This window comes from Gopherus flavomarginatus, chromosome 4 (genome assembly GCF_025201925.1).
Source record: "Gopherus flavomarginatus isolate rGopFla2 chromosome 4, rGopFla2.mat.asm, whole genome shotgun sequence".
In the NCBI taxonomy this organism is placed as follows: domain Eukaryota; kingdom Metazoa; phylum Chordata; order Testudines; family Testudinidae; genus Gopherus; species Gopherus flavomarginatus.
Window position 1 is genome coordinate 28,297,970 of NC_066620.1, and position 15,520 is coordinate 28,313,489.

General features: G+C 52.9%; 1 non-coding gene across 1 annotated transcript; it reads left to right on the forward strand.

Moving 5' to 3' along the window:
* Nucleotides 1-11,589: 11,589 nt before the first annotated feature.
* On the forward strand, nucleotides 11,590-11,671 carry TRNAS-UGA (transfer RNA serine (anticodon UGA)). The gene has a single exon. It is a non-coding gene; the product is annotated as a tRNA-Ser (tRNA).
* Nucleotides 11,672-15,520: the final 3,849 nt, after the last annotated feature.

The following is a 15,520-nucleotide window of genomic DNA, read 5'->3' on the forward strand; positions in this document are numbered from 1 at the left end:
GGCACCCCCACTGCAGCAGCTCCCCACTGCTCCGCCTTCTCCCTTGAGCACGCTGGCACTGCTCCACTTCTCCTGCCTCCCAGGCTTGTGGTGCCAATCAGCTGTTTCATGCAGCAAGCCTGGGAGGGGAGGAGAATTAGAGTAGGGGCGGCGTGCTCAGGGGGAGAAGATGGAGCAGTGATGAGAGCGGGACAGGGAGCGGTTCACCTGCACACACATCCCCCCATTACTTGTTGCAGGCAGCCCTCCCCCCGCACCTCCCCCCAGCCCCTGCCCCAGCTCACCTCAACTCTACTTCCTCCTCTGAGTGTGCTTTTTGGTGCCCCAACCACTTGGCCACCTAGGCGGCCAACTAGTTCCCTTAGTGGTTGCACCGGTCCTGCGACACTGCCTATCAGCAGGATTCCTCCTCCTCCTCCTCAGTGAGATTAAATCTCCGCACCTAGGCAGCTGGTCCATCTGCTGCACCACAATCCCTCATGCCTGAGACCCCCTGCCAAAGCCCTGCATCCGGCTGCAGAGAATTAAGTCTCACATCTCACTGGGAACTCAACTTCTTGTGCTCAGAGAGACTCGGCCCCTCTCAGTAGCTGACCTGAGAAACACAGTGTCTGCAAAAGCAGCAAAGAGTCGTGTTGCACCTTATAGACTAACAGACATATTAGAGCATGAGCTTCCGTGGATGAATCCCCACTTTGTCAGATGTATCAGTGTCTGTCTTTTCCAAAGAAGTCCCTGGAGAACCTTTTCTTATGTGGCCTAAGGGATAAGGCATCTGACTTTGGATCAGGGGATTGAGGGCTTGAGTCCCTTCGTGGTTTTGCTTGTGCAGTTTTACCTTTGGGCTAAAAGTCCTGCTCCCTTCAGGGCTGGAACCTCTTCTTGGCGGCTCAGGCCAATGCTCTGGCTTCAGCCAGAGCCCTGGGAAGGAGTTGGGGGATGGTTGTCCCAAAGGCTGGGGCAGAAGTCCCAGGTGCTTCCAGTCTAGCCTTTGCCATTCCTGACTTGCCAAAGAAAATGGGCGGCTCCCCGGGCTAGTGTGTAGAGCAGTTTCCCTCTTCCAAATGTGCGCCAGTCCCTGTGCTTGAGGGGCTTGGTACATAGCACCTTGGGAGCCTGGGTGTTTCTCTGCCTCTCACCAGCTGGGAAAAAGCCTCTTGGGGAAAAATCTCCTGCGCCACTGCAGAAATGAGCACCTGAGTGGAACCAGTCAGAGGCCCCACCATGGGGGCTGGCCCTGCTTTCCTACCATCTTGTGATGTTGGCCACAGAGCATCAGCAGCAGCCCCGCATGTATGCTGGTGACCTTCAGTGAGTGTTTGGCATGGCACAGAGCAGGCTGGCTGAGTGTTTTTGTGCCTGTCTGAAGGCCACACATAGGCATGGTCCTGCCCTCCTCTAGCCCTGACCTCAGTTGCTCTGTAGCATTGTAAGCCTTCCCTTGGAGCTGTCAGCACCAGCGCCTCTGCTCTAGGTGCCCCAGAGGAAGAGGTGTGTGGGTCACTTTTACTAGATTGCCCCTTCCCTGGAACTGACATTGCCTCAGTTGCACAGAGGAGTTTTCATCCCCCAAATCCTGCCTAGCAGCCCTCTGGTACCATTCCTGAGGGCTCTGCCCTACCTCACTTTCTTCTACCATATGAGAAAGACAGCTCTCATCATTAAAGGTCAGGTGGACCAACTAGGGGCAGAAGCCCATTCTATGTTTTCCTACTGCAGAGCCCAAGATCAGTAACTTATCTGGGTGCAAGCACTGCTGTGCTCCCAGAAAACAAGCCACCCCTGCACAAAGAGGAACGAAAGGGCCTGCCAAAGCCTGGGATTGAACCAGGGACCCTTTCAGATCTTCAAGTCTAACACTCTCCCCCACTGAGTACTTTAGCAGCTGCAGGACAAGTATTTTGGACTGTTGCTTCTCTGTCTGGGATGTTTTTGTAAGCGGCTGCACACAAAAAGGAGAGGAAAACAAATGGCTGCTTCATACCCCCACCGGAGGAACCTGGCACCATTAGCTGTGGTGAGTAAGAAGTGGCTGTTCGCTGACCAGGGCCTGTCCCCGAGCAGCTGGAACAGCAGCTGCTGCCTCCCCCTCGGCTCCAGGCTGTGGGAAAGTGCTCATTGCCTGGCTGCATGGGCTGGATGCTGCTCCGTGCTCTGGAGAGCGTCTGTATTGCTCTGTCAACCTCCCATCTTCACTGAGCCAGCTCTGGATTAAGGTTCCCAAGTGCCCCCTCCGGCCTGGCAGCTGAGAGTCTGTGCAGACATCAACCCCCTGCCAGCCCCACAGCCAGCAGCAGCGCAGCCCCCCAGCACCACAGGGGCACTCAATAGCACTTCCTGTGGGGAAATGGCTCCTTGGCATCCAGCTGACTAGAGTGAGAGCCAGGACGAGAGCAGTGTCTGGCTCACCGTGGGGAGAGAAGAGACCTGATGAGTGTGGATCTCCCTCAGCCTCCCCCGCAATGCTGGTCAGTTGTATTGTCACTGTCATAGTCAGCGTTTTCCTTCAGAGCCGGCCCTAGAGGGGTCTGGGATCAAGGACAAATCCCCCTTTTTGTCTCCAGGCCCTGCCCCCACTCCACCCTCTTCCCCCAAGTCCCACCCCCGTCCCATCTCTTCCATCCTGCAACTTCCTGCCCCATTCCTCAACCACCCCCACCTCTTCCCGTCCCTGCTCCTCCCCCTCCCCACCCAGTGCCTCCTGCACCCCACTGAACAGCTGATCACTGGCAAGTGGGAGGTGCTGAAGGGGAAGAGGAGGAGCTTGTCAGCAAGGCCAGTAGTGGGCGGGGGAGGAGCTGGCTGCCAGTGGGTGCTGAGCACCTATTTTTTCTCTGTTGGTTCTGCAGCCCCATAGCTCCCATGGAGTCGCTGACTTGGCTTCCTTCGTACTCTAGAGAGAGGAGCAGAACCAGGACTTTGGCTGATCTATGGGGCACCAGGTGAGTGGCAGAGACTTCAGCTGCTGAGAGTTTGCCTGACCCCTCAGGGACACAGTGTGAGGTGGTGCCCCAGGGATCTCTATGAAAGGAGCAGAACAGGATTTACTTGGGGCGGGGAGAGACTTGAGAGTGTCTCAGGGGGTTGTACAGACGTGTTGCCCAGGTGATAGACTGGCTAAAACACAGATCTTGCTGTGAGCAGGATTCAAACCTGCACAGAGAAAACCTATTGCATTTCCACTCCCACACCTTAACCACTCAGCCATCAGTGAAACAAATCCCCCAATGCCTGAGAAACTGGTAAAGAATCACAATGACCAGGTGTGAAGTCATCTGAACTAAAGAATTCCCACCGCAAACCTGGCTCCCAAAGCACGGGGGGGATTTGGGGTTTGTTCTCTTTGCTTAGCCATGTGCAGTCGCACAGAGAGCGCGTTTAAAAGTCTCCCCTCCCACAGTGCAGGAATGGGAAATGATTCTCAACTTGAAGCGTTGGGTGGGGCCCTATGGAAATACGGGGGTGGGCAGAGCTAGGAGCCAGGACTCCTGGGTTCTCCCCCAGCTCGGGGAGGGGAGTGGAGATTAGGGGGTGCAGTGGTGAGCGGCTGGGGGGGTCTCCTGCCCAACAGGCAAGTCCAGGAGCTGGTGTCAGGCAGCAGATCACTTGTGGGCCCCGAGTGTCCGATCTGGAAACAGCTGCCTGTCCCTGTACCACTGATGTAGGGGAACCCAAGCCCACCCCTCATTTTGACTTCCAACCCCGTACCCTGGGCAGCTGGTTCAGCTTTGCTTAGCTTGCATCAGCCTCAAGTCAGCTTCACTGGGTCACCAGTTCCACCATGGCCAGGCATCAGAGAGAGGAAGTCTCCTCTCAGCTGTAAAAGCAGCAAGGGCTCCTAGAGGGTCGGTGCTGGTGGAGCAATATTGACACTTTCTCTAGTCTCCTTTTCAGATTTTGCCCCATTTTCTCTTTAATCTCCAATGTTAATTTAACAATCTCAGATTTGGGATATTTTCACACCGTCTTGACCTGCAGCAAATTTTCTTCCTTTCTTGGGGAAATTGTCCTGAATCATCCCCAAATGAGAAGGGCTTAATGGATGCAGTTTGCAGAGCCCTGAGACACAAGCTGCCTCTGGGGTGGGCCTGGGGTGGCCTTTCTCTGCTGGCGAGGAGAGGACAGAAGGAAAAAGTCCGCAGTGGAGACTGCCAGCAGAAGTTACACAGTCCTGGCTACTGCTACCCCCAACTGCCAGTCACCTGCCTGCCCTGCTTCTGCCTCCTTCCCACTGCCAGGAAGTTTTCCTGCTCCACACTCCCCTCACGTACCCTCTTAAAGCACCTCCTCAAAGGGCTCCCTGCTGCCATGTGAATGGTGTGTTTGTGGCGGGGGGGGGTGGGAATTACTTCTGTCTGTTAATTGAACTTCCACTGTCCAATTACTCTCACTTAACTATAAAATATCTTCATATTCGGGTGGTTTTCTCTCATTAGCAAATGTTTCTTTTTAGACCCATTTCTTCCCCAGTTCTCAAAGATACATATAAAATATCCTGTGTGCAGCGCTGTAGTAGGCAGGGTGGTCCCAGGGTATTGGAGGCTTCCCCCTTGGTTTGTATACAAATGTTCGGTGTTATTCTCCAGCCCATTCCTTATGAATACTAACATGATGTTAACTTTTTTGCTGGCGGCTGTGAATGAATGGAGCTTTTCATTGATCTGTCTACAGCAACATGCAGATCCCGTTCTTGGATTGTTGTAGCCGATAATCTGTTCTGCTGCCGTTCGCTAGGTGTAATGCACGTTCAGTACGGGTTTTCTCCCCTCTTCCCTTTTTGTATTTCTTCTCCCTACTAGTGTGGGGTGTCCTTCTTCTCAGGTTAGTGTATTAATGATCTCATCTTGGGTGTCATATGTGTCAATTCATTGCTACGTCTTCAGAGAACTATCCCTGATGACTCCAAGATCTCTTTCCTGATTAGTTGTGGCTAAATTAACTCCCGTCGTATTGATGTATAGTTGGGGTTATGTTTGTTCCAACGTGAATTTATCCACATTAAATTCATTTGTCATTTTGTTGCCCAATCACTTAGTTTTTGTGAGATCTTTTTGAAGTTCTTTGCAGTCTGCTTTGGTCTTAACTATCTTGAGCAGTTTTAGTATCGTCTGTGAACTTTGCCACTCACTGTTTACCCCTTTCTCCAAATAATTATGAATAAGTTGAATAGGATTGGTCCTAGGGCTGACCTAGGAAAATCACAGCAGCAAGATGGAGTCTGGAGTCACAGGGGCAGGTCACATGTCCATGCATGATTCAATTTGCAGCCCTACGCCATTGTTTACATATTAATTTGTATGTTCCCAGGAAAGCTCAGATGTGGATTGGCATTTTCCAAAGTCCATCGTCAGTGAAGCGTTTCTTGATTGGGCCACTTAACTGAGAATAGTCCTTTCTCAAAAAGCTGACCAAATGCATCACTGAGGGTACTTAAATCAAATACCTTTGAGATACAAGTACATAGCCCATGTTCATTAACTTCAGATACAAAAATGAGTACACACATACAGCTAGTATAATTATACCAGCAAATCATAACCTTGTCACAGACACCTCACACGACAACTTTTGCACAATATTTGCTGCAAATATATAACAGTGGTGGCAGCAATGATCTATATGGTCCCAGTTGATATTAATAATGTCACAGCCTACAGAGAAGTGAGAGGGAGCGTCTTCTAGCCGGCGTTTTCTCCTACATTTCTCCATTGCCGCTTGGGCGGAGGCGGCAATGGAGCAAAACACGCCTGGCTGAAGGTTTTGCGTTCAGCCTTGAGGATTAAGCCTGAGCCTCCAGCATGGGTGTTGGGAGATGGATTTCTGAGTCGCATCCGGCACAGTCTTCGGGCCTGAGTTGAAACCACTGAGGCCAAGAGAGATGGGTTTGAGGTAGCCTTTGAGGCTCCTAGCAGGTCTTGAGGAACAAGGGGTTATCGCCATCCCTGGGTGGGCTCAAACCACCATCCTTTCAATTAACAGCAAAACAGACTCACCCATTGCGCCACAGAGACACATGCCTGCTGTTACCAAGGCTGCTGCCTAGCAGTGTGCACATCTGCCTGCCAGCGCTAGAGCTCGCCAAGGCAAGTTGTGGGTGCTGGAGGGCTGTAGGTAAAGAGCCAGCAGAGTAACACAGCAGAAGCCTGCTGGGTCCATAACCCAAAGGGTCGATGAATCAAAAATGTCTTCTGCTAGGCAAGTGCTTGTTCTTTTTGCTTGGGGCCTTCAAGGGAGGAGGCAACCAGCAGAGCATTGAGAGCCTAGGCCATGAGGCAAGAGGTGGCTGAGGTGTCGGCCCTGCCAGGGAGCCCGGCACCTCGGGCTGCCTGGCTGAAGGATTTTTTTAATTTCTCAAGAAAACTTTGTGGTTTTCAATGGAAATCTAAACCCAAAGCTAAAATGTTGAGGATTTTTTTTTTTTATTGTTGCAACCCCCCCAGTGAAAAGGAGGGGTTTGTGTTGACTTTTTCACTGTCCATCCCTTTTCTTTTCCTAGACTCAGGTCTACAGAGTGTCAGTCCTACTGAGCCTCAGGCCATGGTCTCCAAGTTTTTGGAAATGTACCGACCTGTCCTGGACATGGTCCCTGCCAGCTCATGTGACGCTGGCTTTGCTGAGCCTGCTGCTGGGGAAGAGGGAAACTTTGTCTCTCAACTGGATGTTCCCTTCAGATGCCCAGTCTTCAGTGTGGCTCGAATGTCCATGGATCAGGGTTCACTGACCCAAGAGATGGCTTAAAAGATATGACATTTTTCACAAACACACGGACTTTCTCAATTTTCTATTTCTTGGTAACATTTCATGGATCTTTCTGGAGTTGAATCGGTAAAAAATACAGGAAATCAGGGTGTTACCAAAAAGGATATAATATAAGTTTGCAGTTAAAGGTACAGAAAGGAGCTGAAAAAGGCAGCTGCAGACTTTAAGACTGTTTCTTTAAGCAAGAGGGGGCAATCAATGTGACCCCAGAAACCTTGGGACTTATAATCTGATAGGGCAGAGAGGAACTTTGTCTGTTTGCAGCGTCTTTCAGCCTATGTTTGGGACTGTGATCTGCTAAAAATGGGACTACAATCCCCACCATTTCCTTCCCTGCTGCACTTCTCTTTCCTCTGGCCAGGTCAGGGGAACAGTCCTGAAGCAGGAAAGGGCCGGGCTGTTGCGGGAAGTGGTGGCTGCATGGCAGGCGAGGAGCTGCAGAGAGCTGGATGCGGAGAGAAATCCCCAGGAATGGATGCAGAGCCACATGTGGAACAGGCTGTGACTCCCAGAGCTTACAGCTGGCTGCAGGTTTGGGTGGGGTTCTGGGGGAGCAGCAGCAGCTGGGCAGGGAGCCAGTACAGAGCAGCTCCAATGAGAGACACGAAGTGAACCTGGCCTGGAAACCTGCAGGCTCCAATTTGCTTGGCTAGAGATTGGAGTGGAGAGGTCACCCCAGGCTTTAGGCCTGAAGTAGGGTTGCCAACTTTCTGCACAAAACCAAACAGACTAACCCCACCCCTTCTCCAAGGCCCCGCCTCTTCCCTGAGGCCCCACCCCTGATTCACTACATTCCCCTCCCTCGGTGGCTCGCTCTTCCTCACCCTCACTCACTGTCACTAGGCTGGGCAGGGGGTTGGGGTGCGGGAGGGGGTGAGGTTCCTAATGCGGGGTGAAGTCCAGAAATGAGGGGTTCAGGGTACGGGAAGGGGCTCCGCGCTGGGCAGGGGGTTGGGGTGCGGTAGGGGGTGGGGGTTCTAATGGGGGGTGAAGTCCAGAAATGAGGGGTTCAGGGTATGGGAAGGGGCTCCGGGCTGGGCAGGAAGTTGGGATGCAGGAGGGGGTGAGGGCTGTAAAGGGGGTTGAAGAGCAGGAAAGAGGGTTTCAGGGTATGGGAAGGGGCTCTGGGCTGCAACGAGGGGTGTGGGACTGGGTGAGGGCTGTAAAGGGGTGTGAAGGGCAGGAATGAGGGGTTCAGGGTACAGGAAGGGGCTCCAGGCTGGGTAGGGGGTTGGGGTGCAGGAGGGGGTGAGGGCTCTGGCTTGGGGTGCGTGTAACCTTCCCCTTTCCTTAGCCATGTGTCTGAGCCGCCAGGGCCAGCAAGTACAAGGCCTTGCTGCCGAAGCACTGACAGTGTCCAGTGACGCTACACCTGGCCCTCTACTGACAGCTCAGGGGTTTGGTGTCCTCTGGCACTGAGACGCCACAATAATTACAGGGTTATTTCTAATGGGTTAAAGCAGAACTTGTGCTGAGATTAACACGTCCCTCGTGGGTCTGGGGGTTTTACAGCACGAACTGGCTCTGCGTGTGGCACAGTGCATGTGTTGAGTGATACCAACATGCCTGTAACACACAACTCCCCATCCTGGGGGTTTCCCTCCCCCTGATTCCTTCCATGGGGGGCACTGACCGGCTCCTCTACGGCCAGATGTCCCTGATGGGCAGCAGTCGGGATGTTGGGAGAGGTTCTGTTTTCTGTGACTAGTGACAGCCCCAAAGTGACTCCCACCAGCCCCCATTGCCTTGCCCTGCAGCTGCCAGTCTCTGAATCCTGGCCTGGAATTCGATGGAACGAGGCCCCTGGAAGCTGGAGAGCCACGGGTCAGACACTGCAATATTGTAGCCAGAACATCCATGTCTAGATTTTAAGGCCTCTCGTCAAGACAACTAAATAATCCTGTCTAACCCCCCATACACGTGACAGGCCACAAGTCAACCCTGCACTGAGCCCAACAACCAGGATTAAACCAAAATATTGCAGCCCTTAGGAGAATATCCTGTTGTGTGCCACAGGCGGAGCATAGGAGAGGCAGAGGGGTACCAATACTGGAGGCCCTTGCACTGGAATTGATTTGGTGAGATGTACCCAGCTGATCCTAGCAAGTGACTTCTGCCCCATGCCGCAGAGGATGACAAAAACTCCAACATCCCTGCCAGTGTGAGCTGGGGGAAATTCCTTCCTGACCCCCAGCAATGGGAGATCAGGGAGACCACTGAGCATGAGAGCAAGGCCACCAGCCAAGCACCAGAGAGAACTGGTTTTCTATCTCACCTGAGAGCACTTTCTTCAGCCCCTCCCCCCGTCCCCTCTGCCACCCCCATGTGGGTGGAGAAATCCATCATTGCCTGGGTACTTTGTTCCAGTGTTTAATCACTCGATTGCAAATGTGTCCCTATTCTCGTTTTAGTTTCTCTGCCATTAACTTCCTAGCCACTGGTTCTTGTTCTGCCTTTTGCTGCTGGGTTAAAGAACCCTTCAGTACCCAGAATTTTCTCTTTGGGAGGGGATTTACGCATTGTTCTTCAAGTGACCTCTTGGTCTTCTCTGTGATAAACTGAGCAGATTGAGCTCTTGTCTCGCACTGGAAGGCAACTTTTCAGCGCTTTTTTTCCTCTTCTCTGCCCCCCTGTCCAATTTTTCATTCTTCAACTTAAAATGTGGCCAGGACGACTGTGTGCAAAAGTCCAGTGTTGGTCTGACCAATGTTGTACAGAGATAACACTAGTGCCCTATATCTAGTCACTGTTCTCCTGTCTGTACATCCAAGGACAACGACAGCATCGCACGGGCATTTCATGCTGAGCTGTTTGTCCATTATGACACCTAAACCCTTGTCCGAGTCACAGCAGTCTGGCCTTGCTCGTTAGTAATGCTCAGTGTGTTTGAATGGCCACAGCTTCCCAAGTGTTCTGTAACATGCACAAGGGATTCCCCTCCTCAGTCACCTTCACCTGCTGCTGGTCTCTTATCTCTTTCTTCTTCTCCAGGATCTGCATGTGTCATTGTGAGAGGAGTTGTCCTCCTCTCTTTTGCCTGGGAGCGATGTGACCCCCCCGGATGGACTGACCAAACCCAGGATTCCTTCAGCCTGAAAGCAGAGGGGAGCCTTCACCCGCTCCCTCTTTAAGGCTCCAGTCCCAGATCCTAAATTCCCTGACAAAGCACAAAAATCCACCCTGAGCCCAACTCCTCTCTCAGTGGTGATTTCCTTTCTCCCACAAATCTGTCTTGAGGACACAGCCCTGGGAACAGGTGAACACAACCCCTGAGATTTCCCTTCGCAGACTGCAAGGGTCAAACACCCTATTAAACAGCTCGGGAATGTCGTCTTTTTCTTTTCTCCTTTCAAAAGTAACTTCTTGTATTTCTAGTCTCTTTATATGACCCCCCCGATTTGCCGCTTCCAATTCTCTGCTGTATACGCCAGCACTGGATCGAGTGAGGTGCCTGGACCCATCCTGTACTGAGTACATGGGGGACTTGCAGGATCAGACCCTAAAATCACTCTAGAGGAAAATTCTAACCCCACTCAACCCCGACCTATTCCTGGGAGGTGTCGGTATTGACCCAGGCCGCCGAGCACCATGGAGTGAAGAGTCCAATTTTACCAGTAAGTCAGACACCCCGGCTGCCCACTGCCTCAATCACCTCCCCCCAGGTGACACGAGTCACCCTCCAGAGCCATTGCTGGGCCCCCAGGGACAGCCACACAAGCCATAGGGATGGACAGCTCCCAGGAATCTCGGCAACGAATCTTCAGGCCGGGGGGTTTCCCCTAGTGCCTGATTCACTCTCAGGGTCCAGCCAGCCAGCAGCTGCCACCCAAGGCTAGTGCGCTAACAGCAGCAGCGTGGCTGGGGGGCTCAGCCGGTGACTGGGGCCAGTCGTCTGAGCATGAACCCAGCCAACCCCAGGAGATGGACCCGGGTCACCAGCCCAACCCACCACGCAGCTGCTGCCACTACCCCATTAGTGCGTGAGCTCCCATGGACCACGCTGGGGAGATCCCCCAGCTGCAGGGTAGATGCCCCTGAGTGCCTGGCAGGGCACAGCTCCTGGCTGCCCTGTCCTGCTGAGTTCTCTACTAGGCTGGGTGGATCTGGGGCCAAGGGTGCTGGGTGACAGGGGGGGCATTGGCTGTGGGCTGGGACTGTCACTCCCCCCACTGCCCATCCAACAGGATCACAGCAAACGAAACCAGCTCAGCCTGCAGGGGAAGAGTTCAGTCCAGGGCCTGGTGCATTCTGGGAGCAGGGACGGTGCAGAGAAAGGGCAGATACAGGGCACCTCTGAACACTCCGCACAGAACTGCTTGTCCTGACCCACAGCCCCTGTTATCCCAGCCCTGGGCTCCCCCTCACTGCTCTGCCAGTGCCCCTCACTCCCGATCCACAGACCTCCCCCGCTGTATCTGTGACTTCTGCTACTGAACCACCAATGCGCTGACTCCTCTTGTGAGACATTTCTCTGCACAATACTGCTGCTATTCCAGTTATTGACTCCAGGAAACATTTTCCTTAGCCTGGTTCCGTGTGTCACTGGTTTCTATAGCAAAGGCCAGTCCCTGGCCCTGTGGTCCAGACATCCTCATTCACATCAAGCTTCAAGTTGAGAATCATTTCCCATTACCACTCTGTGGGAGGGAGACTTTTAAAAGCGCTCTCTGTGCGACTGTACATGGCTAAGCAAAGAGAACAAACCCAAAATCCCCCCTGTGCTTTGGGAGCCAGGTTTGCGGTGGGAATTCTGTAGTTCAGATGACTTCATGCCTGGGCATTGTGATTCTTTACCAGTTTCTCTGGCAGTGGGGCAGTTTTGTGCTCACAGCTGTGATGGCCGAGTGGTTAAGGTGTTGGAGTTGAAATCCAATAGGGTTCCCCTGTGCAGGTTAAAATCCTGCTTACAGCAAGGCCTGTGTTTTAGCCAGTCTCTAACACGGTCAATACCTCTCTACAACCCCTGAGACACTCTCAATTCTCTCCTCACCCCAATAAATCATGTTCTGCTCCTTTCATAGAGATCCCTGGGACACCACCTCAAACTATGTCCCTGAGGGGTCAGGCAAACTCTCAGCACCTGAAGCCTCTGCCACTCACCTAGTGCCCCCTAGATCAGCCATAGTCCTGGTTCTGCTCCTCTCTCTAGTGTGTGAAAGGAGCCAAGTCAGCGACTCCATGGGTGCTACAGGGCTGCAGAAGAAACAGAGGGAAAAAAAAAAGCTGCCCAGCAGACGCCCCTGCACCTCCCACCTGCTAGCAGGCCAGGCCGACAAGCTCCTCCTCTTCTGCTTCAGCGCCTCCCGCTGGCCATTGAAGGGGTGTGCTGGAGGAGTGAGGAGAGAAAGGGGCGGGTTAGGAAGAGATTTTGATGGTTTGGGGCCAGGGCCTGAGGTGGAGCAGGCATTGAGCACTGCCCGGGAACTCTAAGTCAGCAGCTCTGAGCGCAGAAGCCTTCCCTGAGTCTGAGCTGCCAGGATCCCTGCCGCAGAGCAGGTGCCACAAGTCTCAGCCTCTCTGTCCCACACATGGCTCTGGGCACCACAGGAATCATTTGGCTCCTGGCACACAAGGCAACTTAAAAGCTGAGTCCCTGGACAGCAGCTCAAACCCCGGCCCCCTCCCATTAAGAGCCTGATGTCTACTGACTGAGCTAGCCAGGCTTGCTAAGAACCTCCACCCCTCCTCTTCTTCTCCACGGCCACTGCCAATTCCTCCTTCTCTTCCTCCCTCCTGCACCTGAGGGTCACTAAATCTCCTCACCTAGACAGCCAGCCCGTCTGCTGCACCCCAATCCCCCATGCCTGAGCCTCCCTGCCAAAGTTCCTGCACCTGGCTCCCTAGAATTACTTCTCCACGTGTCGCTGGGAACTCTACTTCTTGTGCCCAGAGAGTCTCGGCCCTGCTCAGTAGAAGACCTGAGAAACACAGTGTCTGCCTTTTCTAAAGAAGTGCTTGGAGGGGCTTTTCTCATGTGGCCTAATGGATAAGGGATCTGACTTCAGAGCAGGAGTTGAGAGTTCAAGTTGCTTCATGGTTGTGTTGCTGCAGTTTTACCTTTGTGCTGAAAGCCTGCTCCCTTCAGCGCTGGAACCTCTTCTTGGCGGCTCAGGCCAATGCTCTGCCTTCAGCTAGAGCCCCGGGAAGGAGTTGGGGGTTGGGTGTCACAAAGGCTGGGGCATGAGCCGCAGGTGCTTCCAGTCTAGCCTTTGCCCTTCCTGACTTGCCAAAGAAAATGGGCGGCTGCCCGGGCCAGCGTGTAGAGCAGTTTCCCTCTTCCAAGTGTGCACCTGTCCCTGTGCTTGAGGGGGTTGGTAAATAGCACCTTGGGAGCCTGGGTGTTTCTCTGCTTCTTGCCAGCTGGGGAAAAGCCTCTTGGGGTAAAATCTCCTGCCCCATGGCAAAAGTGAGCACTATGAGTGGGAACAGACAGAGGTCACACCAGGGGGCTGGCCCTGCTTTCCTACCTTCTTCTGAAGTTGGCCACAGAGCATCAGCAGCTGCCCTGCATGATGGTCTGTGGGTCGCTTTCAGTGGGTGTTTGGCATGGCAGGGAGCAGCCTGGCCGGGGGTCTTTGTGGCTGTCTGCTGGCCATGCAGAGGCATGGTCCTCCCCTCCTCTTGACCCGCCTTCAGTTGCTCTGTGGCTTATAAACCTTCCCTTGGAGCTGTCAGCACCAGCTACCTCTGCTCTAGGTGTCCGGAGGAGGGAAGGTGTGAGGGGCTCCAGGCTGGGCTCCACCTCACTCCTGCCAAGCCCTGACTATTAATCCCGGCCCCGGCACTCCTTTCTTCAAGCACCGTGTGGGCCAAACGAAAACTGTGGCAGCAAGTACAAGGGCCAAACTTGTGGGCATTAGGTGAAGCAGCAAGAATCCCAACCACCAGATCAAACCACAGGACTACAGGCAGCCATAGCCACTTCTATACCCCAATCCACTGCAGCCATCTCAACCAAAGACCTGGCTCCAGTGGGTGTGAGTCACCCAGCAGGAGGAAAAAGACTCACTTATAAACAACTGGAGACAGGGAAATTGAGCACTTTGAGCTCTAGGGCTTTACCACAAACCAACACAAGGTTGCACTGAGATTTAAACTCGGATTGCAGGATTCAGTCCTGAGTGCTGCCCATTACACCATGGGACCAGCTTGTGCTGCCTTCTCTGGCCATCGGTGACCCTCATCAGGCTGGCTCATGTAAGGGACTTTTGGCCCTTTACTAAAACTTAGTGGGGTTTTTGGTTGGCTAGTTCCCAGTCCCAATAGAAGGGGGAAGGGTCAATGGGAAATCAGGCCCCTGAGACTGACATGCCCCTGGGGCAATGGTCACCAACTGGTAGGGAACACGTGAGAATTTCTTAATGGAGAAAAATTCCTGGTGAAAATTGGCAAAGCTGTGAAGATTTTGAAAAGTTCCAGTGAATTTACACATGAAAATACAAACAGAAGAGCAAACACAAAGAGAGAATGAGAAAATCACAGACTGCACAGACCCACACAGACATAACAAAAACCAAACGCACACAGCATACAGAGCCATATACACATAAGGGAAAGCCACACAAAACATAGAAAGAACAAATCCACGCCAAAAAATCCAGCAAAAGCCCACAACAAGAAAGCACAAAAACTACATACCAAAAGAATACAAAGAAAAAGCCAATCTGCATGCAAAAGTCATACACACACGCACACAAAACTATGCAAGGCATCCACCAAAATCCCACAGGAAACACATGCACATCAACACGACAGACGAAAACCACACCAACATACAGAAAGCCAGGCAGGGTTTGAGTCTCACAGAGAAGAGGGTGAGCACAAAGGTGGTTTGGGGAGCAAAGATTGAGGGAGAGTTGGGGGCAGTGCTCTGGGCTCTGCTTGACCCCTTCTGACACAGGCGGCTGGTGGAGAGCAGAGTCTGGTAGATCTGTGGAATCTGCCCTGCTCTCTGTAAAGCAAGGGGACCTCAGTGACTTCTGAGCTGGAATTGTATTTTCTGCAGGGCAAACTGATTGGCAGAACCCATTTGCTTAAAGAAAGCTAGTGCTTTAGGTGAGGTTTGAATTCACAACTTCAGCATCACTCCACTCAGGACGGCTACTATAAGTCCTGTGCACTAACTCATTGCACCTCTGATGCCCAACTGAGGGTCTTGTCTTCTTGATTCATGGATGGATTAGGGGTTGAGGGGGGTTGCATTAGCTAAAACAAATCCATATTAATGGCTGCAGGATGGCAGCAGCAGAGGTGGAGAGTCTCCATCTGTGTGATAGAGCTGGTTCCCCCTTCCATTGCTGAGGGGAAGGTGGGTGCTTTGAGCCCACCCGGTGCTGGAATGTCCCATGGGTGAGATTAACAAGACTCTTGAGAAGAGAAGGGAGGGGAAGTCCTTTCTAGTCCTGCCCAACTCCATTGGTCTCCTGTGGCCCGTTTGGATCTCTGCTTCCCTGCTCAGGAAATGCAGAGACAAGCCCCCATCTGGGTGAGTCACCGAGCACTGTGTCCCATGGAGTGTGTGTGGGAGAGGGGGAGGGTTGGATTGGGCTCAAGGGGAGAAGGTTGTGTGTGACAGTGTGGGAGGGAGGAGGAGGGTGTGTTCCTTAGGATATAAATGATGGAAAACACCGGGGCAGTGACAGCGAAGCCCCATATCTCAGTGTTATGACCCTGTGTGGTGCTGCTGTTCACCTTCCCCTCCTATGGTCTCATCTTTCATTGAATCCAGCATTTTTTCACCTGTCATCATCCCTGAGGTGTC